At 46.7% G+C, this 22,989-nt stretch overlaps 1 long non-coding RNA gene across 1 annotated transcript in view; it reads left to right on the forward strand.

Moving 5' to 3' along the window:
• The window catches only part of LOC140393607 (uncharacterized), a 49,808-nt gene extending 31,479 nt beyond the window's left edge, over positions 1–18,329 (forward strand). Inside the window, exons 2-3 of the long non-coding RNA XR_011935694.1 lie at positions 17,568–17,611; positions 18,046–18,329. This is a non-coding gene — a long non-coding RNA (uncharacterized lncRNA). The remainder of the gene's footprint in view (positions 1–17,567; positions 17,612–18,045) is intronic.
• Positions 18,330–22,989: the final 4,660 nt, after the last annotated feature.

Here is a 22,989-nt window from a genome sequence, read left to right on the forward strand (position 1 = left end):
ATAGGCTGGTATGCGGACTCCGCAACTAAGCCATTCAGAGAAAGCTGCTTACTGTAAGTTACTTAACTCTTAAATCAGCTGTAGAAATTTTCACTATGGAGCCAGCAGCAAATGGGGCTTCATAGATTGGAGCTGGAGAGAAGATCCACAACGCGGAGACTGCCAAACACAGGTCTGCAAGAGTACAACCATGTCATCGATGTGCATAAATTCGACACTCAGCAGGGGAATGGTGGAGTCGAGAAAGTAAGTGCAAAAGCTGTGGCAAAAAGAGCCATGTTACCAAAGCATGTTGGACACGGCAAACTTCACCAACATCTAAGGCGTGTAAGAAAAAGAAAACATCTAAACCTACTAACCGGGTCGTCAAAATGATAGACAAAGATCTAGGCCCCTTAGGAGACAATGTTCCCAAACAACTTCAAGGGCTGAAACTAGGTATCTTGTTGGTATGAGGCAACCCACAACATTTCTGGGTATTCCCAAAACATGATGGTAACCAAGTCAAAATATGGGAGCGGCCGTATCATTGGTACTGGAACCAATCTATAACCAGAAGTCAAAGCATCTGCCATTGAAACCATCAAGTACAGAAGTACACAGAAGGGGCCGTACCACGAAAAGGAAACACATTGTGGATAGCACAAATGCTTCACAGCTCCAGGGTCCCAGGTTCGATTCCGGCTTGGGTCACTGCCTGTGCGGAGTCTGCACATCCTCCCCGTGTGTGCGTGGGTTTCCTCCGGGTGCTCCGGTTTCCTCCCACAGTCCAAAGATGTGCGGGTTAGGTGGATTGGCCATGCTAAATTGCCCATAGTGTCCAAAATTGCCCTTAGTGTAGGGTGGGGTTACTGGGTTATGGGGATGGGGTGGAGGTGTGGACCTTGGGTAGGGTGCTCTTTCCAAGAGCCGGTGCAGACTCGATGGGCCGAATGGCCTCCTTCTGCACTGTAAATTCTATGATACTATGATACTATGATTGTGGTAAAAGTTGAAGTAAATGGACAAATAGCGGGTTGCCTCTCCAGGTTGTTCCGGGGGGGGGAACTTCCTGCTTTATTCGGTCGAGCGCGGTTGGAAAAATCAAACTCAACTGGGGAGCTGTGACTCAATTGGTTGATGGAAAGAATGATCCACAGCAACTTCTGAAAAACTACAAAAAGGAGTTTGAAAACTCACCGCGCTCAATGACTTGAGTTGAACTCAAAATTCAGCCAAACAGTCCGCCAAACTGTCTCAAAGCCAGAACTGGACCCTATGCAATAAGACCAAAATCCCCTCCATGCAAATTCAACTTCTTCCCTTCCACTCCCCCAACACCTCAAACTCCACCGCGGTGTGGGGTGGGGTGGGGGGGGGGGGGGGGTGGGGGGGGGGGGGGGGTGGGAGGGGGGAGCATAAAGTTCTGGTCCATATATCTTGTCTATGCCAGGGTCTGCCTCCTCTGCATAGTTCCAATGGACAATTCCTGACTGCTAGTAACACCCTCACCAACACGGCCCCCAGTCTGGCTGACACTAAAAGGGTTCACGCCTGTCCCAGGCAATGCAGCACTCCCGTACTGCTGATAAATTGGGTTTCACTGAGCTGAATTTCTTAGCCTGAATTTTTATTACAACTGTAAACTATTTCAGAGAATGCATGAAAAGTCACTGGGGAAAGAGGGCATTGGGTCGGTCACGCCTGTATCAGCATTTGATTCAGATTCTACCAAACTATTCTGGTCTGTTTCTCCGCTGATAAATATCAAGCTGATTATGTTAACCTGTCAATTATTACTGGAACTATCGCTGCTCACTCTAATTTACAGCTGGCAGCCAGCATTGTACTTGTACAAGGTGCTTTCAGCACTATTCACAAATAATATTTTGCCATTTTATTTTTTTTAAATTGGATCCAATTGCCTCAAACATTATTCAAACAACTTTATTTATCTCCTAACTTCCTAAAAAGTATTTTTCTGGGTGTGTAATGTCACCTCAGCCTGGGAGCTACCTCATTTGCATCCTGTGCTCACCTCTACTCTGTGATTTGTATTCTCCAGTCACAACACCCGCTAGGAAACCTAAAATAAATGTGTACGCATTCCGCAGGATGAGGCCTATTTGCGTACGTACGTCACACAGACTAGACTGTGGTTAGTTATGTTCATTTGTTTTTAACATACATGACTGTAAACATTCCTGCTGTAAATACAGTGAACACAGGTGTGATAAATGCAGAAACTTGTTCTGCATTTACTTTTTAAATTAATTTTCGGGATGTGGGTGTCGCTGGTTAGGCCCAGCATTTATTGCCCATCCCTAGTTGCCCTTCAGAACATATCAGACAAGAGAGAAAACAGAAAAGAAACACCCCACCCCCAGCAACTGATGGGACTAATTCCTTAAGTCGGTAATGAATGGTTGCCATCTCTGTTAGAACCCCTCAACCGTCCCCCTAACCGGGTACTTGACTTTCTCCAGACCACCGAACCACATCGAGGCACTGGGCGGAGTAGGAGACCTCCACTCCAGCACAACTCGCCTCCAAGCATTCAACAAGGTGAAAGCAAGGATAGAACATACAGTGCAGAAGGAGGCCATTCGGCCCATCGTGTCTGCGCCGACCCACTTAAGCCCTCACTTCCAACCTCCTCTGAAGTGTCAAAGTAATGGTCCTCTGACCTGTTGATAACCCGCAGCCTCGCCGGGTACAAAGCCACTCCAAACCACACTCCTCTCGTGTACAATGCTGCTTTGGCCTTATTGAAGGCCGCCCACTTCCTCGCAAGCTGCACTCCAACATCCTGATAGATCCTGATGGGGCTCCCTTCCCATCTCGAGTCACGGTTCTCCTTGGCCCACTTCAGGACCCGCTCCTTCTCCTGGAAGCTATGGAATCTGACAATAACTGCTGGTCGTGGCTCATTCACCCGAGGTTTCCTCCGGTATGTTCGATGGGCCTTGTCCAACTCTGGAGGGGACACAGTTCACCCTCCCACATCATCTTACCAAACATCTGCGAAAAATACGCAGTAGGATGCGGACTCTCCCCACCCTGGAGCACCCCCACCACTCTGAGGTTTGTCTCCTCCACTGATCACCCACCTTTGCCCTCAGACTCTTATTGTTCTCCGCCACCAACGATATCTCGACCTCCAGAGAGGCAATTTGTTCACTGTGCCTCGACAGAGCTGTCTCCACCCCCTTTACCTGCTGAGGCTTGACTCAAAACCGCCGAGTAAATCGAAGAATTTCCACCCGCAGGCTTCTTCGTTCCAGCTTTTTTTGACATTTTTCAACAATAGGCTCCTTCTGCTTTCTTATGGGTAGAATTTGGCCAACAAAAATTCCCGTTAACTGGGCAAAAGGGAAAGGCAAGTACCCTGGCGGGAGCTACCTCGTGCATGACCTCCTTCTACATTCCGCCACCTGAAGTCCCAACTCTATATCTTGATAATAAAAATAGGAAGTGCTGGAGTAATAACTCTGCCAAGGTCAGGTTTCACACAAACTCTAGTTTATTTGGATAACAAAATGCTACAGCCGCGGCCGACAATGCTGCCTCCCAGCCCGCTGACCATCCGGAATGCCGGTCCGGGTCTGGGCCGCAGTTTTGAAACTCCCGGCCGAATAGTTCCTATTTGGTCGAGCCTCCACAGTAGGGGCACTCATATCCCACAAACCCCACGGGGAGATCAATTGACGGTCCCCTGTGGGCTTCGTGGTCGTCATAACACCTGGAAAGGGTCAGTGGGTCTGGCAGCATCTGTGGAGAGAGCTGGATAGAGGCCAGGATTTTCCAGCTCCACCCACTGCCCGGGTCTTCCAGTCCCACTGAAACTCAATGGACCTTTGACTGGCCTACAGCACCCCTGGTGGATCCCGGCATGATGGGGCCAGAAAATCCCAGCCAGCGATAACGTTTTGAGTCCAATATGACTCTTCATTGGAACCCAGAGTGCTTTGGATGAGTCATATTGGACTCAACACATTATCTGTGTCTCTCTCCACAGATGCTGACAGACCTGCTGAAGTTGTCCAGAAATCTGTGTTTTTATTTTGGGTTTCCAGCACCTGCCGTATTTTGCTTTTAGCTACACCTTTATCATTTTGAGGTGTGACTCCTCTAATTTTGGGTGGGATTTGCTCAGCCCAGGTCGGGCCGGAGAATGGCCGGGACGGGCGCGAATCGCGCAACGCCGCCCCGACGCCGGTCCGCCGATCCTCCGGAGAGCGGGGAATTGGCGCCATTGACGCGGCGCCGGTCGGGGGCCGCTCTACGGGGCCCCACCGGCGAATCTCCGCTCGGGATGGGCCGAGTGGCCACACAAGCCGAGTCCCGCCGGCGCTGTCCACACCTGCTCTGACCCGGCGGGACCTCGGCGTGGATCCATCCGGGGGGGGCATCCGCTGTGGCCTGGCCCACAATCAGGGCCAACCAATCGGCGTGCCAGCCTTTCGGGCTGGGAGTCTCTTTTGTTCCGCGCCGGCCCCTGTAGCCCTTCGCCATGTTGCGTCGGGGCCGGCGCGGAGAACGGAGCCACCGTGCATGCGCAGACCGGCGGCGCCCATCTGACGCCGGGGAACGGCAGCTGGAGCGGAGTGGGTCACTCCAGTGCCGTGCTGGCCCCTTGTAGGGGTCAGAATCGCTGCTCCTGAGGCCATGTTGACATCGGTGTACGACGGCGTCAACGCTTAGCCTCAGGATCAGAGAATCCCGCCCTGTGTTCCCACAAACCTCCTTAAAACCATACTCCGCAAATCACAGCTCATTCACAACAGCATGGCCGACACAGCCACAACCATCACCCCCTCAACCACAACCATCACCCCCTCAACCACACAAAATCCTGCACACTGCTGACCATATCCACTTCCCACTGGCTCCCTCTCGTCTAGCTGCCTCCACCTCGTCACCTAAAGGTGGGTGGTGGAGAAATGTAAGGGTTCCCGTACCAGCCTCCCCCACCAGGCGCCGGAATGTGGCGACTAGGGGCTTTTCACAGTAACTTCATTTGAAGCCTACTTGTGACAATAAGCGATTTTCATTTTGGCGAGGATCGTGTTGTGAGAGCAAGCGCGACAGTGCAGCTGGTTAACCATCACAATTGTCCCAAAAGGAGCAGTAAGTTTGTGAAGGTACTTTTCATTCGCAGTCACAGGTTATATTTAGAAGCTCTTTGACTTACATTTTCCACAGCTAAAGGATTTCAAAAATTTCTAAATCACTCTGAGCTAATTTTGCCTTTTGGGACACTATACGGTTTGCCACTTGGGATGAACTTGTAGCAACTAAATTTTGGATCGGAAAAATACGCCATCAAATTTTATTTCTGCTTAATTGTTAAATCCTATCATCAAATTAGATAGCAAATTCTGAAAAAGGTTACGCAAGTCCAATTTTTTTATTGAATAATTTGATTTCATGCAGGTCCATTTCAAAACTTGCTCGTTCCAACGTGTGCAAAACACCAGCTCCACTAATTGGAATGGGTGGGTTGGAATTGCAAATTCTACTTTCAGCACCATCTGCTCCTCTATTGCGGGAGTTGACATTGGATTAGAAAGAGACATTTGAGTGCCAAAGACTGACAATAGCTCAGGGGTATATAGTCCTACGGAAGATTGAAATATAGAGCGGGCAGGGGGAATAGCAAAATTGGGATTGCTGATGGCATCAGAAACAACCGTGACTGTGTTCATGGGCTTTTCCAGGCAAGCTCGCTTACCTTCAACAAACTTGTCATTCACAAAAGATAGATAACCTCAAATAAGTTTGGCAATGATGTGATAATGGGTGATACGATTCGATCACTACAAGTAGGAATCTCGTGGAGGAATGGGAAAAATGGAACATTTAGAGCATTTAAGGTTTTATTACGTTAAAGGCACATTGCAAGTTGTTATTGTTGAACTAATTGTTCGACCGTTTGAGGAGGATATCTTGGAGTCTTCTGGAATGTGATTCAGCCCCTTGGCCTGGTGACAAGAGCAGAGGTGGATAAGCAAGCAGTAATCTAATAAATAAGGTCAGACAATAGCAGGAATCTTATAGCAACGTCTTCTGAATTTCAGTATTAGATTAGATGCAAGCCCTTAAATCACTATGTTATTATTTGTAATATATTTTAGCCCTTTTTTCTTTTCTTAGTGAATTTATTAATCAAAGATCAGCCATGATCTCAGTGAATGGCGGAGCAGGCTCGAGGGGCCAGATGGCCGACTCCTGCTCCTAGTTCTTATGTTCTAATGTTCTGTATGGTTATTGGACACGATTGCATGTGGACACGCTTTACAATTGTTCACCTTTTTCCTTTCATTGTCTACGAACAGCAGTTCTCATGCTGATGAATTAAAACACCTTTCCTCTTTAGGACTAATAATCAAAATAGTGATGATGGAAGTTCTGCTCATGTCATGTTTTTTAGGTTTTGCGTTTCAATCCCTGATGAGATTCTGTGGTAAATAAAAGCAGTACATTGTGATATTCGCACTGGGCCAGTAAGTAACAGCAAATACATTTTCTCCAGACAAAGCTGTTTTAGCACAAGATAATATTAAACTCTCAGGGTTTAACTAATCTCCACAAGGCTGTTTGGCTTTTGCATTGCAATGTATTTTGAGCCCCTTGAGTGCATTGTTGCGCAGTAATCACCTCCCCGTTCAGAGACACTACAAACAAAATCCTGGAACTTTACCTTGGATTCCAAAGCTCAACTATAAATGGCATACAAAATATTTTGAGGGAGAAGACACTCACTAAAACAAAGTGATTATCTGTGTGTATTGGAAACAAAACAGCAAAGCTAGCATTCACATGAACCTTTGGATGCCACAAATTAATCAACAAGATGCAAAATAAATGGTGAATGTGGTGAAACTGCAAATGTGTGCTATATAATGACAGTATAAGCGGCTATCTGTTATGTGAATGCAAGAATTGTTAACGGCCCTGAATCCTAACAAGTAAATGTAATGTGATAAAGGTGGAAATAAACATTTGCTTTAAACTTCAAACAAAGTGCAACATTGAAAGAATTAATATTCAGACTGACCGTAGAGTTTGGCTAATTGGATATAAAATTGCTGACAAATTGGATCATATTGGGTTTAAATTCAGCGCTGATTGCTATTTTATATTTCCAGTGCATTTATCCAGTATCAACATGGGGTCATGAAAGTATTTTTCAGAGTTCTACAATTCCTATCACAACATTAAGGTGTGAATAAAATCAGTCACTATCTGCCTCCCCTTCAACTCTGCTTTTCATTGCCATTCCTCTGCTCCATGGATTAAAACATTTCCACAAAACATCATTGAAACATTATCCGTGTTAGGTAGAGAAAATTCTTTTCAGACTTAGTCCATGGGAATAGCTGTCAGGCAGGAGCTGGTACATCGGGTCCCTTTAGATTACCACCCCTATCAATGCACCTCCAGTTCCATGATGATACAGAAATTCAGAGACACTGAGGTCAATTTTAAATCCCATCGTGGACTAGAATGATTGAGTACTCAGTAGGTCAGGCAGTAGCTGTGGAGAAAAAACAGAGTTAACAGTTCAGGTTGACAAAACATGAACTGTGTTTCTCTCTCCATCAATCCTGCCTGACCTGCTGAGTATCCCTGGCATTTTCAGTTTTTATTTCACATTTCCAGCATTCACAGAATCTTGTTTTGTGTGAGAGTGATTACTAGCTCTCGAGTCCTGGAGTCGGGAACAATACTTGTTCTGAAAGAAATCTCTTATCCTGGGTGTTTGGTAGAGGATGTCGACCGGGTCTTGTCTTCTGGATTGGAAGAAAGGGGACACAAGAAACAGGAGTCCGACCGGCCCAGCAAAGGCTGCAAACGCCAGTCAGATTTCTCAGCAAAACCTGCAAGGGAAGATTTTAACAGGGGAAACATTGAAAGTTGCAGGAGCACATTTCACCCAGCAGGTCAAATTCATTTAAATTAGGCCTAGCCGCGAAGATGCACAGGCTCAATTGTTCCCGATGGATGTAGACACATCCCAGAGCTTGAGGACTCCGTTCACTGGAGCTTTGCTCCAAGAAATAAAATGCTTGGTGAGCAGGATATTGACATGGGGGCACTGAGGTCCAGCAACTGTGGTGTGAGTCAGATGGCAGGGGTGACGATGGAATCCTGTGCCATCCTCTGGGATAATATCCCCTCGAGGCGCTCGTGTCAGCTCATCATACTTTCAGCAATAAACCAATGGAACCATTGAGAGTGCGATATGATCCTGACAACCACCACTCAACAAATGTGCAGCCTCTTCCACACTCTTCACTGAGCCGTTCCCTCTTTCTGATTCATTCTCAACGGTTTGGCTTGCAGACTGCGGTGCAAAGGTACCTCTGAGTCTTCCCAGTTAAGGTGCACCTCTCTCATTTCCTCTGCTGTTTGCTGAAACCTTTCTCAGGAACGCAAATGAGAATAAATCTTTCCTATCAGCCCAGTCAAAGCTGATATTTTGGACAAAGACTGAAGACATTCCTAGTTCATCGTGTCAACCTGGTGGGACAAACCTTCATAGAATCATAGAATTTACAGAGCAGAAGGAGGCCGTTCGGCCCATCGAGTCTGCTCCGGCCCTTACAAAGAGCACCCTACTGAAGCCCACGTATCTACCCTATCCCCGTAATCCAGTAACCCTCACTTAACCTTTTGAACACTAAGGGCAATTTAGCACGGGCAATCCACCTCACCCGCACATCTCTGGACTGTAGGAGGAAACCGGAGCACCCGGAGGAAACCCACGCGCACACGGGGAGAACATGCAGACTCCGTACAGACAGTGACCCTGCCGGGAATTGAACCCGGGACCCTGGCGCTGTGAAACAACTGTGCTAACCACTGTGCTACCGTGCAGCCTAGTCAATAAATTACTGCAATTTTCTACAACCGTAATTTAAGTCAAGTGCAGTTCGGGTTTAAGTTGTCAAATTTCTGGGCCAGCAATTCTTTTCTTCATATTCCTGTCATTTGTATAAATTCCTGGCTTTGGGAGGTTGCTATCTTTCCCAGAAGCTAATTCTGAACCCAGCCTATCTGGATTCACGCCAGCCCCCGCCGGGTCGGAGAATCGCCGGGGGCTGGCATGAATCCCGCCCCCCGCCGGTTGCCGAATTCTCCGCCACCGGATATTCGGCGGGGGCGGGAATCGCGCCGGTTGGCGGGCCCTTCCGCTCGATTCTCCGGCCCGGATGGGCCGAAGTCCCGCTGCTAAAATGTCTGTCCCGCCGGCGTAGATTAAACCACCTACCTTACCGGCGGGACAAGACGGTGCGGGCGAGCTCCGGGGTCCTGGGGGGGGCGCGGGGCGATCTGGCACCGGGGGGTGCCCCCACGGTGGCCTGGCCCGCGATCGGGGGCCACCGATCCGCGGGCGGGCCTGTGCCGTGGGGGCACTCTTTTCCTTCCGCCTTTGCCACGGTCTCCACCATGGCGGAGGCGGAAGAGACTCCCTCCACTGCGCATGCACAGGAATGCCGTCAGCGGCCGCTAACGCTCCCAAGCATGCGCCGCCCGGAGATGTCATTTCCGCGCCAGCTGGCGGGGCACCAAAGGCCTTTTCCGCCAGCTGGCGGGGCGGAAATTCGTCCGGCGCGGGCCTAGCCCCTTAAGGTTGGGGCTCGGCCCCCCAAGTTGCGGAGCATTCCGCACCTTTGGGGCGGCGCGATACCCGACTGATTTATGCCGTTTTGGGCGCCAGTCGGCGGACATCGCGCCGATACCGGAGAATTTCGCCCCAGATGAGTTTCTTTTTTATTGCAATTCCGGAGAGAATATCAGCTTTCAACAGCTTCAAATCAAGATATCCTCCCAACCATTCAGTCCCAAAGGGTTTACTTCCTACACTGGAAAAACTGGGCAGGATTCTCCATCCCGCCAGCCCCGTTTTCCGCGTGGCGCGCTTCCCCCCGGGGTTCTCCGTTCCCGCGGTGTGGGTGCACTGCCGGCATAGTGGAGGATCGCGCCCACGGAGAGTCTTGCTGTTTTATATAAATATCTTTGGGAGAAATAATCTCCCCACACTCTGAAAGGAGCAATGGAAGGACTGAATTATAGGTCACATTTTAGGAAGTTACACCATTCTCCTGCCGACCTGGCCATGATTTAAATTGAGAATTTCATTGAACGTTAAGCTGTAAGGGGGAGTCAAGCCAAGACACCCATCCTGTGAAATCTGTCTTTCTTCTGAACAAGTTCTAACCATCAAAGTCTTTCCTGTTAAATTGAGGCCCATTGTGTTGTTCTATTCCTTCTGAAAACATCAGGATTGAGTGTCTCGAGACCTCCGTCTAGAGGTAGAAGGTTGCCTAGATTTCAAAGAAAGGGCAAGAAAAGTCTATATTTTTTAGCATGTTAGAAGACTGGTGGATTTCTTTATTTTCTTTGACAGAAAGTAAGAAGCTTTTCAGGCTATGAAGATACTGAAATTGGTTGAAGATGTTGCTCCCTTTGTTAAGTGATTGCAGACTAACCAACGGGTGAGTCTGGAGGCTGTGGCGTCTCATCACCATTTCAACTGGTGCACCTTCCACCAGCTGGCCGCTACAGGCAGAGATGTGACTCTCCGACAGCAGGCACAGTGCCACCTGCATGAAACAGCTCAGGATCTTCCTCCTGGGATGCAAGCTGCAGCTGCCCTGGTCCGGGAGCAGATGGTGAAAGTGCTCAAGGTACTTGTGCCAATTGGGATGCATAGAAGGCCTAGGGAGGAAATTCCCATGCCTACCTTTTGTTTTGCTTCATTGTCAGTGATGGGAGGGGTGGGTGTGGGGCGGTCGAAGGTTTGCAAAATGTTCGGGCTGCCTGGTTGGAGAATTCTGGCTATCATTGCAATATCCTGCTAATTTGCTGACTACCGTGCTTTTGAACTGTTATTGGAACAACGTTCAAACTTCTCAGAGATTATTCTGCGCAAGTGTGATGATGCCATGGCCCGTTTTAAACTTCTCCTTATTTGCACAATGCAAAGGAGATTGCTGCTAATTTGCTATCATGCATTTTATACAAAAACCTCAAATCCAAATTACCCTCTGTGGTTCAACGAGATGAAATCTCATTTGTCAAAATTTGCCAAAGTTGTAATATTTGCTAACGTTCACATAAACCACACAGATTTCTATAGCTGCTAACATTCATTAACATCCATTAAACCTTGATTTTTATAGACAGTTATACAAATTTCCAGGGAAAGTTTAATATTGCCATATAATACTGCTTGTAATGAAACTACCTTGCTCAGAGCAGAGGTCCATTCAAATTCCTCAAAGAATTTCTTCAAATGTCTTAGTACAATTATATTTGTGTAGTTAGTATAGTTAGATCTATTCTGCAAACATTTGTAGTTATTTGTAAAAATAAAATTGCATTTCAAGTTTACTGCGCAGATGAAATATTTATTTTTTAGTAAATAAACCAGCAGGGGCTGGTTCAGCTCACTGGGTTAAATAACTGGCTTTTAAAGCAGACCAAAGCAGGCCAGCAACACGGTTCAATTCCCGTACCAGCCTCCCCGAACAGGCGGCGGAATGTGGCGACTAGGGGCTTTTCACAGTAACTTCATTTGAAGCCTACTTGTGACAATATGCGATTTATTATTATTATTAAATCAATTAGAGAGAGGTTTGTCAGAATCTTCAGGATGTGAGCCCTTGCTACAAGGGTGCTCATTGGTAAAAGCCAACATTACCAGTTTCTATCTGCCCTGCCTTCTTGAAGTGATACCTCCTGCAAACGCCCCACATCCATTGGTTTTAGCTCTCACAGTCCAGGGTCTCCTCCTACAGTTGGCTTTGATTGTATCTCAACTCCAGTCTGTGGAGTGTGAACAGGCACATCACTGATGGCAACAGGAGGTAATCCACAGGCGTCCTTCAGTCCATTCCCAACCCCGTTCCTGAGAATACATACAAAGACAGAGTTACACGCAAGGAATGCATCTTGACAGGCCCCCCCGCCGTGTGCTGTACATTCATGTACAAAAAGTGCAGCCAGGCCACTGCCCTTCTGGGTTACCCAGGCATACCGAAGAGGGTCCGTGTTCCCCATAGAAGTGGGTCGAAAGCTTGATTCCATGTTAACGAGACAAAAGTTACGTGACCGTGACTCCCATCACTTTGCGGAGACTCAAATCTTGTGACACCTACTGCAGCTATTGCAGAGGCCCTACCTGCACGCAGTCCATTTCAGTCAGTCTCTCAGAGGGATCTGTGTACAAGGCTCAGAGGAGCAGCACTATGAGGATCAACTCTGGAGGCTATTTGGTTGTTTTAGGAATCAGGCAGAGGCTAAAGCTGATGGCCACACCTCAGGCTTGCTGAAGTGGTAGACCTTCCTCCTAAGATCCCAGGCATAGGCCAACGCCCATCAATGGGGCTGTTTAGCACAGGGCTAAATCGCTGGCTTTGAAAGCAGGCCAAAGCAGGCCAGCAGCACGGTTCAATTCCCGTAACAGCCTCCCCGAACAGGCGCCGGAATGTGGCGACTAGGGGCTTTCCACAGTAACTTCATTGAAGCCTACTTGTGACAATAAGCGATTTTCATTTCATTTCATTTTCATGCTCCTGCGATCAAAGTGCATCACATTTATTGAAATGCAGGTGGATAGTCAAGTCAACACATGACAACACACCTTGGCGCAACCCACCTGATGTTTCCAGGTGTGAGAAGAGAGGGAGTGAAGAGAACAATTCTGTGCTTCCAATATCGGTATTAAGAGAAATTTGAGCATTTGTTCCTCTGCCTTATTCACCCCTTCAAATCCTTTGTTCAAGTAGAAACAAGTAAAATTTGCCGGCAGGAGATCGCAAGAGCATCACAGCAATTGATGTGATGCAAGTGGAGGGGAGACAATTCACTGTTCTCATCTCCCAACACCGCTCTACCACATTAGAAACTATAATGTATGGTACTTCTAAAACTAGACGCCAGGAGCAAGTCTCAAATAAAAAGCTATTAAGGATCATTGAATGATATAGCACAGAAGGAGGCCCATCATGTCTGGGCTGATACTTTAGGAGAGTTCTACAATTAGTCCCACTCCCCTACACTTCCCCATAGCTCTGCAAATTTCTCCTTTTCAAGTATGTATCCAATTCCCCTTTAAGGCGCAGTGGAGAGATTGGCCTCTGCCTGTGCAGTAACCATTCTGTGACTCTGAGAATTACTGCATTGCTGTTCGGGCAAGGCGTGCCAGGCCATAAAAACCTGCTGCGTAAAAGAAAACCTTTTCATCTCCTTTCACTTGCCAATTATCTTAAATTTGTGACTCCCGGTTACTGATCCTGCCGCAGAGAAATAGTTTCTCCCTCTCGTTTTACGGAAACTTCTCATCGTTTAAAACATACTCTTTAAATCCCTTCTGTGCTCTAAGGAAATCATTCCCAGTTGCTCTAGTCTCTCCACGTAAGTGAAGGATGGAAGGAGTTTCGAGGAGAGGAACGCCCGCAGTAATGGGTGGGTGTGATTGACAGCCCAGGAAAAATCCTTGCAAGTGTACACTTAACAAGATTGGGTTTAGGTCCTCATTCACAAATTAACAGCAGTAAGTTTCAACACAAAACGGGTTCCTAAAATCTTTTATCCTTTAACAACTCCATTCAATTACATTGCAATTCCATTTGCACCATGATAGCCCAATCAATCTGGCAAGAGATGAAGGTTGTCGTTACACATGAGCATTACCAAGAGTGCAAAACCTTTGATGTTTCCTCGCTGCCTCTTAATATAGATTGTGTTAAAAATACTTCACCAGAACTTTTTTGACAGGAAATCTGATGATACCATTACAGAAATCATCTATGATTCAAACCACTATTGACACCATGGAAACCGGGAAAAGTGCCCAGTTAAGTAACAAAATCCAACACTTAATGACTTCCACATATGTCTATGAAGGGGAGAATCAGAATTGCAACTGATTTCTGAAATTGTAACAGTGACACCAGAATATCTGCTGACATTGGACAGCTTTCACTGAAAACATTTCACACCAAGCACCAGTTTCGGTTTTGTCCGCAATTTTATTCTGAGCTAAAGAATAAAATCAGCACAGTCTCACAAGCACCTCATTACCTGGACCGGTTAAGTAAAACTATAATCCAATGTGGTACGTGGTGTTTATCTTGTCGAACGCCACCATATGATGATAGTTCCACTTTCAAAATCCTATCCACAGTATTGGATTATCAACGTTACAGTTCTTAAGACACCAAACATCGGGTAAGGAAAATCTATTAGGTTCTGAGTTCATTTCAAATGTAATTCAGTATGTTCTTTCTTAAAGACAGATTAGGTGCTCATTATCCTGTCATGTCTGACAGCGTTCTTTCAAGCGTGCCAGGTATATTAAGGAGGATCTGGCCAAGATGCTCACCTTATCAAGGAGGCATAATAAAATTGGTGCCTCTAAACGTTACCAAGTCACATGGAGAATCCATATTCTTAATATCTCATACTGATATTGCAATTACAGAAGCATGCTCAGAAGTGTTACTGTTGATGGAATCTCCAGGAAAGGGCTGCAGAGCTCTCTTCCTGCATGTTCAATTGGTATCGTATGGGGACAGGAATATGCAGATGGAGCAAAGTTGCACTAAGATATTAGCAGGTTCCTGTCAAGCACAGTGCAAACATTTTTCAGGGACAGATCGCTTATCTTGAACACAGTTCACCATTAACTTTAATGCAGACCACTGTCACTCAGGCTGATTTTGGGGTTGAATGTCATTATTTTGAATCAACGATGGTTGCAATGTCATATTCCCCCTATTCCCTTTGGGCTTTGATAAAATGAGTACAGTCCTCGCATTTAGAGATTCCATCTTCTGCCATTATTTGATAAGGAGCTTGTCCTCCGTAACGTCTTTGGTGAAACAGCAACGGGTTTGTAGACATGGACCTGGATAAGAAGCTCACCAATTGTCTCCGCAAAGACAGTGGCAACCATGCCTGGTCAACAGATTGCCTTGTCTGATAGCGATCAGAGGGCAGGTTACTGGTGTTCCTCCTCTGACTCCAGGTAATACTGTGAACATAAAACCAAACCCCGGGAAGACAGTGACCAGATTATCCATGAGTCCTGTTCTAGTTTCAGTGTTGCTAGGCTTCATAATGAATTGCCAGCTGTCAGTTAACTAATAAAACAACTACCTGCATTTGCGTAGCAGCTTTGCCAAGGAACACGTCCCAAAATATTTCACTGGGAGCAGCACCAATCAAAGTAAATGGGATGTGGAGATGCCGGTGTTGGACTGGGGTGGGCAGAGTAAGAAGTCTTACAACACCAGGTTAAAGTCCAACAGGTTTGTTTCAAATCACTAGCTTTCGGAGCGCTGCTCCTTCCTCAGGTGAATGAAGAGGTAGTGATTTCAAACAAACCTGTTGGATTTTAACCTGGTGTTGTAAAACTTCTTACTGTAATCAAAGTAAACACAGAGCAAATGGTCAAAACCTTGGTCATGGAGATCGGCATTATGAAGTATCTTGAAGAGGAGAGAGAGGCAAGCAGAGAGCTTTAGGGAGACCACCAGTGATGGATGGATTAAACTCTGGGGTGTGTAAAAGGCTGGAATTAGAACAGTGCAGAGATCTGAGTGACGTACAAACCAGAAGACTGGAGTCACAAATAGTTACAAACCATTCCCATATTTACTGGGCCATCATCGAGTTTGGATTCTTGTTAACACTTGTTAAATGGGTTTCAGGAGAAAACAGCAATAATCAACAGGAAATTGTCGTGATCCATTTAACTTTGAATAAACGCCCATATTGCAGATATAACAGCATGGTATTCATACTTTACCTAGCTCCAAATTGCCACAATTTTTGTCAGTTTTTTTTACATGAATGGTTGGCAATGATCAGCAGAAATCTAGCAGAAGATCTGTTTCACCGCAAATTGCGCTAACTGTCATAATATACATCTATGTATACAATGGAGTGCAGGCAGGCAGTGATTGACACACAGGATGACCAGTAAGCACACAGAACAGAGCAGCCAATCACCAGACAGGACACGACCACTATAAAGCCAGCGGGCACCAGTTTTCCCGCTCTCTCGGGACCCAGCCTCTGAGACAGTCAGAGCTCGTGAGCTAGCCAGTGCCTACACCATGTGGTAGCTAAGTTAGTTTGGTCAGGCTAGTGTCGGGTCTCCAGTCAAGTCAGCATAGTGTCGACCCACAGTTGAACATGTATAATAGTTTGGATGTTGAATAAAATCGTGTTGCATTTTATCAAGTGTTGGAGGTCTGTCTCTCGCGACACTGCATCAAGTGCTGTTCACCTTGACCCAGCCGGCCCAACACATCACTAACTAGATTAGTCTAATTCTGTTCTGAAAACAGAGTGAAAATTCCAGTGGATGATATTTGAACACTGTAAACATATGCAGATGTAATGTAATCTACATTTTTGTACCATTCCCATAAGTTTTGTACACAAATCAAACCTTTGCTGTGGCCTATGAGTTGACAGATATGTGAGAGAAGCAGAAATCATTCCCTTTGGGAGGGGATTTGAAAACAGCTTTAATGTTAGAGAGAGGCAGATGTCATGAGGCGCTTCTCCCCACACAGAGGGCAGAGGGCTGGAAATTCAGGATGCTCATTCGCCCAAAAAACTGTTGAAACCGAGGCTCAATTGAAAATTTCTAACTGAGATGGATAGGCAAAGCTTTGACGGATGTGGGGGCAAATCGGGTCGATGGTGCAGATCAGCCATGATCTAATTGAACGGCATAACAAGCTCAAGAGGTGGAAAGGCCCACTGATGTTTTTATGTTCTTGCCTGTGTTCCTAGCTGCCTTGAACTAATGTTTACACAAATAAAAATACGTGTCTGCTGATTTTTGAACAAAGTGGGTACAAACAGCAAAAACAGAAACAATTCTTCGGAGAATATTCTTATTGATTTCTCAACTAACGCAGCACGCTTTGCTCTAAATGTCAAAACAGGGATTAGAAAGGCATTCAGAGGGAAATTGAATCAAAATAAACAGCAGCAGGCAGAATGTCATTCAGTTATCATGGTTGTTATATGATAGTTGCTTCCTTTTAAGATCAACTCATGATGTTGAACCAGACTTTTGTTCTTAGATGAAAATGTTCATCCCAGAAAGTATGTGTCCAACTGTCGCTTCATCAGAATGCTACATGGTCGTTTATTGTTAAGGCTTTTAAGGTTTTATGGAAAAAAACCCTGCAAAAATATTAAGAACAGTGTTGTGTGGCTAAGACATCACACTCTGGGGGCGGGATTCTGCGTCCCGCCGCTCTCCTTTTCCAGTGCGGCACGGCCCCGCTGGCAGTGGGATTCTCCGCCCTGACAGCCGGCCAATTGGGGTTTCCCATTGTGGGCAGCCTCACGCCATCGGGAAATTCGCAGGCGTGAGTGCGTTGCTGGCGAAATGGAGGATTCCACCCCCGCTGTTATCATCATGGCTAATTTCTAAAATTTTAGAAACCAGATAAAGACTTAAAATAGCTGAAGTTGCGTCTACCTGTGATACTTGAATGAAAGGGCCTATTTGGCAGTAAGAAAACTGCATCTCATTATTTTTGCAGAGACCCTATCGACCCCTTCTGGGCTGCAGGGATCAAATTCAAAGGTAACTATACAGCAACAATTTACATTTCAGAAGCCAGGCCTGGCCATCGCAGTATACTAGTCTGCTAGGACAAAAGACCCTGCAACCTTTGTTTAAGACTTAATGGACCTCAGAGACCCAGACAAAAGGATGCACCCACTTTGTCAAACCAAAGTGAACAGGTGAGTGTCATGAGACATGACCTCCCCTAACTGGTGGAACCAGTAATACTGCCTTGTGGAGCTGAAAAGCTCAGTTTGCCATCTTTCCATCTACCTAGCAGTGGCACAGAAGAGGGGCTCTGTGCAGGTTTGAATGCCTGGTCCTCATCTACACTGTTTCTACTGGAGCGTACAAACTTCTAGACCATCAAACATAAGTAGGCTTAAGTAGGGTGCTCTTACCAAGGGCTAGTGCAGACACAATGGGCTAAATGGTCTCTTTCTGCACTGTAGGGATTCTATGAAATAAGACTGATTCAGCGCTGCTTGCCAATCTCACCTTGGAAGTCATCTTTACTGGAAATGTGAATTATCCAGCATCAGTTGCAGCCTTCCGACCTCTCTGAAAGAATTAACCATTTGGACATTGATTCTGGGCTCAAATGAAACAATATGTTTTTTCTCTCTGTTCTTTCTCCACCCCTCTTTTATTGTATGAATGCACAGGGGGGCTATGCTACAACCCTTCTCTCATGTTTGAGTGTGTGCAAATAAACTAACCCTCTAAGTTTACCCTATCTCGAGTTTGCAGTGGTGTTATTGATAGAAATTGGATCACACCAAAACTGAGGGGTTCGGAATTACGCCCCAGCTTCTAAAGGGGGGAATCAAACTCAAAAAACAGCTTTCTTTTTATGGTAGGGTAGTGAGATGAGAAAGCGGGTCTGTTTAAATTAACATCCCTCCCCTATCGGTAACGAATAGCTAGTGATCAATCAATTGTTCACAATTCGGCTCTTCACAGTTAAATGCTGGGCAAATCTTCTGAAATGAGATAATGCATCATCTTATTTTTCACCTTTTAAAAATACATCGCTAATACATTCAGGGGCTTGTGTTGCATAACTACAGTGTCTTAATGAATGACTAATGGGCAAGTGTGCAACCAAAGGCTGCCAGGTTACAGAACATTGAGTGCATTAATGCTTTAAAAATACAACTTGTGAACTCCACAGGGGCACACTGGCCAAATGATCTTGCTGTGATAATAAACTGAGGGGAATATTCCAGATGAGTCAAATTTGGTTTTAACATCTTAACCTGTTCTTAAATAAATACAGAATTAATCAAAGCCATGAAACTCCATTTCTGGTGCATCTTTGAAAAAAGTGCCCTAATACAAATAACTATAATATAACACGTTACAGAAAACAACAGAATATTTTTTTTCAGTGAGCATTTTCAAGTGAAAGATAAGTGCAATGTATGTGCACTAACCTTCAGGAAGAGATACCTGTTCAGATATTTCACTGTTTTAACCATCCCTGGATTTATTTTCAATAACCGGAATCATTTATTTTACATCATACATAGCAACAAATAGTTCAATCAGCGGAATACAATCAACAGCTTTCAGAGATAGTGATTACCTGCCAAAATGTTTTCATCGTCACTTTCTGAAGGGCCAATGAAAATCTATTTTCATTATCCTCTAGCTGATCCCTGTTCCTGCACACTCTTAAATTCACTCTCCACATTTCACAGTTATTTTTGATAGAGTTTTACATTTTGGAATTTTGTCTTGTTCACGCATGATGTGAGATGTTTCAGCCCTCTGTCTTATCAAATTGGAAATTTGAACCTGCCAGTTTGACGATTTTCAGATTTATTAGTCTTTTGTTATCCCACCTGCAGTATCACTTTGTCATTCTAAAATATTTCATTATATTACAAATGTTCACGGTTTCATTTAATTACCAGTACTTAATGCAGATGGTAATAATGCAGATGACGGGGTGGATTCTCTGCTGGCGGGATTCTGCGTTCTGCCGGCAGTGCATCCTCCTCCGCGGGTTTCCCGGCAACGGGGGGGGGGGGGGGGGTGGCCACGATGGGAAATCCTATTGGCCGGCAATGGAAACGGAAAATCCCGCTGCCGTCGACGGCTGCCACCTGGGAACATGCGCCTGCGGAGGAGGAGAATTCACCCAGATATGTTCCGCAAAATACTTGTTTTTAATATTTTACTCAAGAAACTTTTTCACTGTGACAAACAAACCCACCAACAATATAACCCCAACCCCATCCTATCCTTAAACTACCGCCCATAAATAAAACAAAACCTGAGCAAACCCTTGACCGAACTAAGAAAACTTCATACTTTCCCCTCCCCCCTCCCCTAACAGCTGACGGCAACTAACTCCCTAAAAAAGGAGATGGAAGTTTGCCACCTCGAGTAGAACCCATCCACTGACCTCCTCAAGGTAACTTAATCTTCGTCAGGTGTAGAAATTCCTTCAAACCCCCCAACCAAACCGAGGTCTTAGACAGAATCGGGGATCTCCAACCAAACAGAACTCACCTCCGGCTACTAGCGAGGTGAAGGCTAAAACACCCGCCTTCGTCCCCGTCTGCAGCCCCAGTGAGTTGGGCACTCCGAAGATGGCCACCAACAGGCACGGCCCCAACTGAATGCCCAGAATCCCTGATAACGTGTCAGAACCAGAGGTTTAGAAGCTGACAAACTTAGGGCAAGAACAAAACATGTGCGTGGAATTCGCCAGTCCCCTAGAACACCGTTCACACCTATCTTCCACCCCCCGTAAGGACCCATTCATACGCACCCTAGTCAGGTGTGCCCAGTGCACCACCTTAAACTGGATCAGACTGAGCCTCGCGCGCAACAATGTGACGTTGATCCTCTGCAGAGTGTCACTCCACATCCTCCCCCCTCCAGGACCAAACCCAGCTCTTCTTCCCAATTCCTATTTACTTCCCTCAACGAAGCCTGCTCCATCGCCATCAACCATCCATAAACCTCCGAGATCTTACCCTCCCCTAGACCCGTGGCCTGGACCCTATCCAGAGGCAAGGGCGACGGCACCAGAGGATATGAAGTTCCTTGTGCAAAAAATCAGTCACCTGCAAGTGTATAAATCCATTCCTCCTCGGTAGCTGAAATTTCTCCAGGAGCGCGCATAGGCCGGTGAACCAACCCTCCAAAAACACGTCTCTAAACCGCTCCAGCCCACCCTTCTCCCAAGCCTTAATCAATGAGTCTAAGCCCGGCTCCACCAACAGATCCACAAAATGCGGAGCATGATCGGATATAATGATCGCTGAGTAAACCCAGCCTCGTCACCCCCGGGAGAAGGAACCTATCCACGGAAAGAAGTCTAATCGGGAGTAGACCCGGTGAGCGTGAGTGAAAAAGAAAACTCCTCATCCTTCGGGAACCTAAACCTCAAAGGGTCTGCACCCCCCCCCCCCCCCGTATCTATCACTCGTATCTAAAACACAATTGAATTTGCCACCCATAATTAGATCTAGATCTGGGATAGACGGCAACACTTTGTTAATAAAAGCCGTGTCATCCCAATTCAGTGCGCACACATTGACCAGCCCCACTGGCCCGCCCGCCAATAACCCACTGACTATTGCACACCTCCCTCCTGGGTCCACCAGTATATTGACCACCGAGAAAACCACCCTCTTATTAATTAGAACCATGACCCCCACGTCCCCACGTGGGCAGCACGGTAGCACACGTGGCTAGCACTGTGGCTTCACAGCGCCAGGGTCCCAGGTTCGATTCCCGGCTGGGTCACTGTCTGTGCGGAGTCTGCACGTTCTCCCCGTGTCTGCGTGGGTTTCCTCCGGGTGCTCCAGTTTCCTCCCACAGTCCAAAGACGTGCAGCTTAGGTGGATTGGACATGCTAAATTGCCTTAGTGTCCAAAAAGGTTAGGAGGGGTTATTGGGTTATGGGGATAGGGTGGAAGTGAGGGCTTAAGTGGGTCGGTGCAGACTCGATGGGCCGAATGGCCTCCTTCTGCACTGTATGTTCTATGTACCACAATCTATGTCCCACAATCCAAACCTGAGTGGTATACCTGCCCACCCATCCTCTCCGGAACCTCGTTTGAATGGGTCACATCTGCCTTCAAACTTCTGAAGTACCCAAACACCTGGGTTCTCTTTACTGGGCCATTCAACCCCTCACATTCCAGGTTTTCCACTGGATCGGGAGGCCCTGCCCCGCCTCCCAACCCAGGATCAACCATATCCACCTGGGAGGCATTCCCGCATCGCCTCATCCTGCACCAGTTCCAGGCCCACTCAAGATGGCCACCCCCATAAAACCAACCCGAGATCCAAGAAATCGTCACTGTCAGCAATCTCCACCCCCCCCCCCCCCCCCACCCCCTCCCACCTCACCCTGACCCGGAAACCGACCAAAAAACCAATCAAAAAACAACCCTCCCCCTCCACGCCCAACTTAACCCCCAACCCAGACAAAACAAAAGCCTGAGTTTACAAAAGTTTCTAAAAAAAAAGGATCCCACATGGCAAGTAAGTAAAGTCGCCGTAGTCCCAGATGACCATAGACTGGACGCCAGAGGTGATTTAACCTGAGGCGAGAGGCAAGGTTGAGAAGACAGGGCCTACATGAATGACATCAGCAGGTACGGTACATCCTGGTAACAAGCTGCCGACATCTCCCATTTCTCCACTCCCATTAACTATCGATACCACTGGCAGGGTGACCCCCACACACGGCAAAGAGTAATGTCAATACAACAATATCTCAACGATCAACCCCCCTCCCCCCGCCCAAACCAAACGTCAATACAGAACTCGCGAGTCTCCCTCCTCTAAAAAACAATATGTAACAGTACAAAATATCTTCCCAACTCCGCCCCTCACCAACCAGCCCAACACAGTTCCAAATTGTCCCCCCCGTTACAAAAATCCCCGACAAGAACAGATGAACTTAACCAAAGAAAAACAAACTCCATCGTCCTCAATCACTTCCGTCCAATCTCAGTCCGTGCTTCCTGACAAATTCATTCACATCTTCCGGCACATCAAAATAAAAGTCTCTGTCCTTGAAAGTTACCTGAAGATGAGCTGGATACACCACACCAAACCTCACCTTGTTCTTGTACAGTGCAGCCTTGGCTGCACGTCTTCACGCCAGCTCTGTCCCAGGGTCCTGGTATATCCTGATGGCATGACCCTCCCATTTACAGTCTTGATAGTCCTTCACCCACCTCAGCACGCACTCCTTATCCAGATATCGATGGAACCTGACTATGACCGCCCAAGGTGGCTCCCCTGACCTGGGCTTCTGCCTCAGCGATCTGCAGGCACGGTGCAACTCAGGAGGAGTCGAATACGGTCCAACTTCTCCCTGCTTGCCCGGATTGGGTGCAATGATTGGGTCTTTAGATCCTCGG

This window comes from Scyliorhinus torazame, chromosome 17 (genome assembly GCF_047496885.1).
Source record: "Scyliorhinus torazame isolate Kashiwa2021f chromosome 17, sScyTor2.1, whole genome shotgun sequence".
NCBI lineage: Eukaryota > Metazoa > Chordata > Chondrichthyes > Carcharhiniformes > Scyliorhinidae > Scyliorhinus > Scyliorhinus torazame.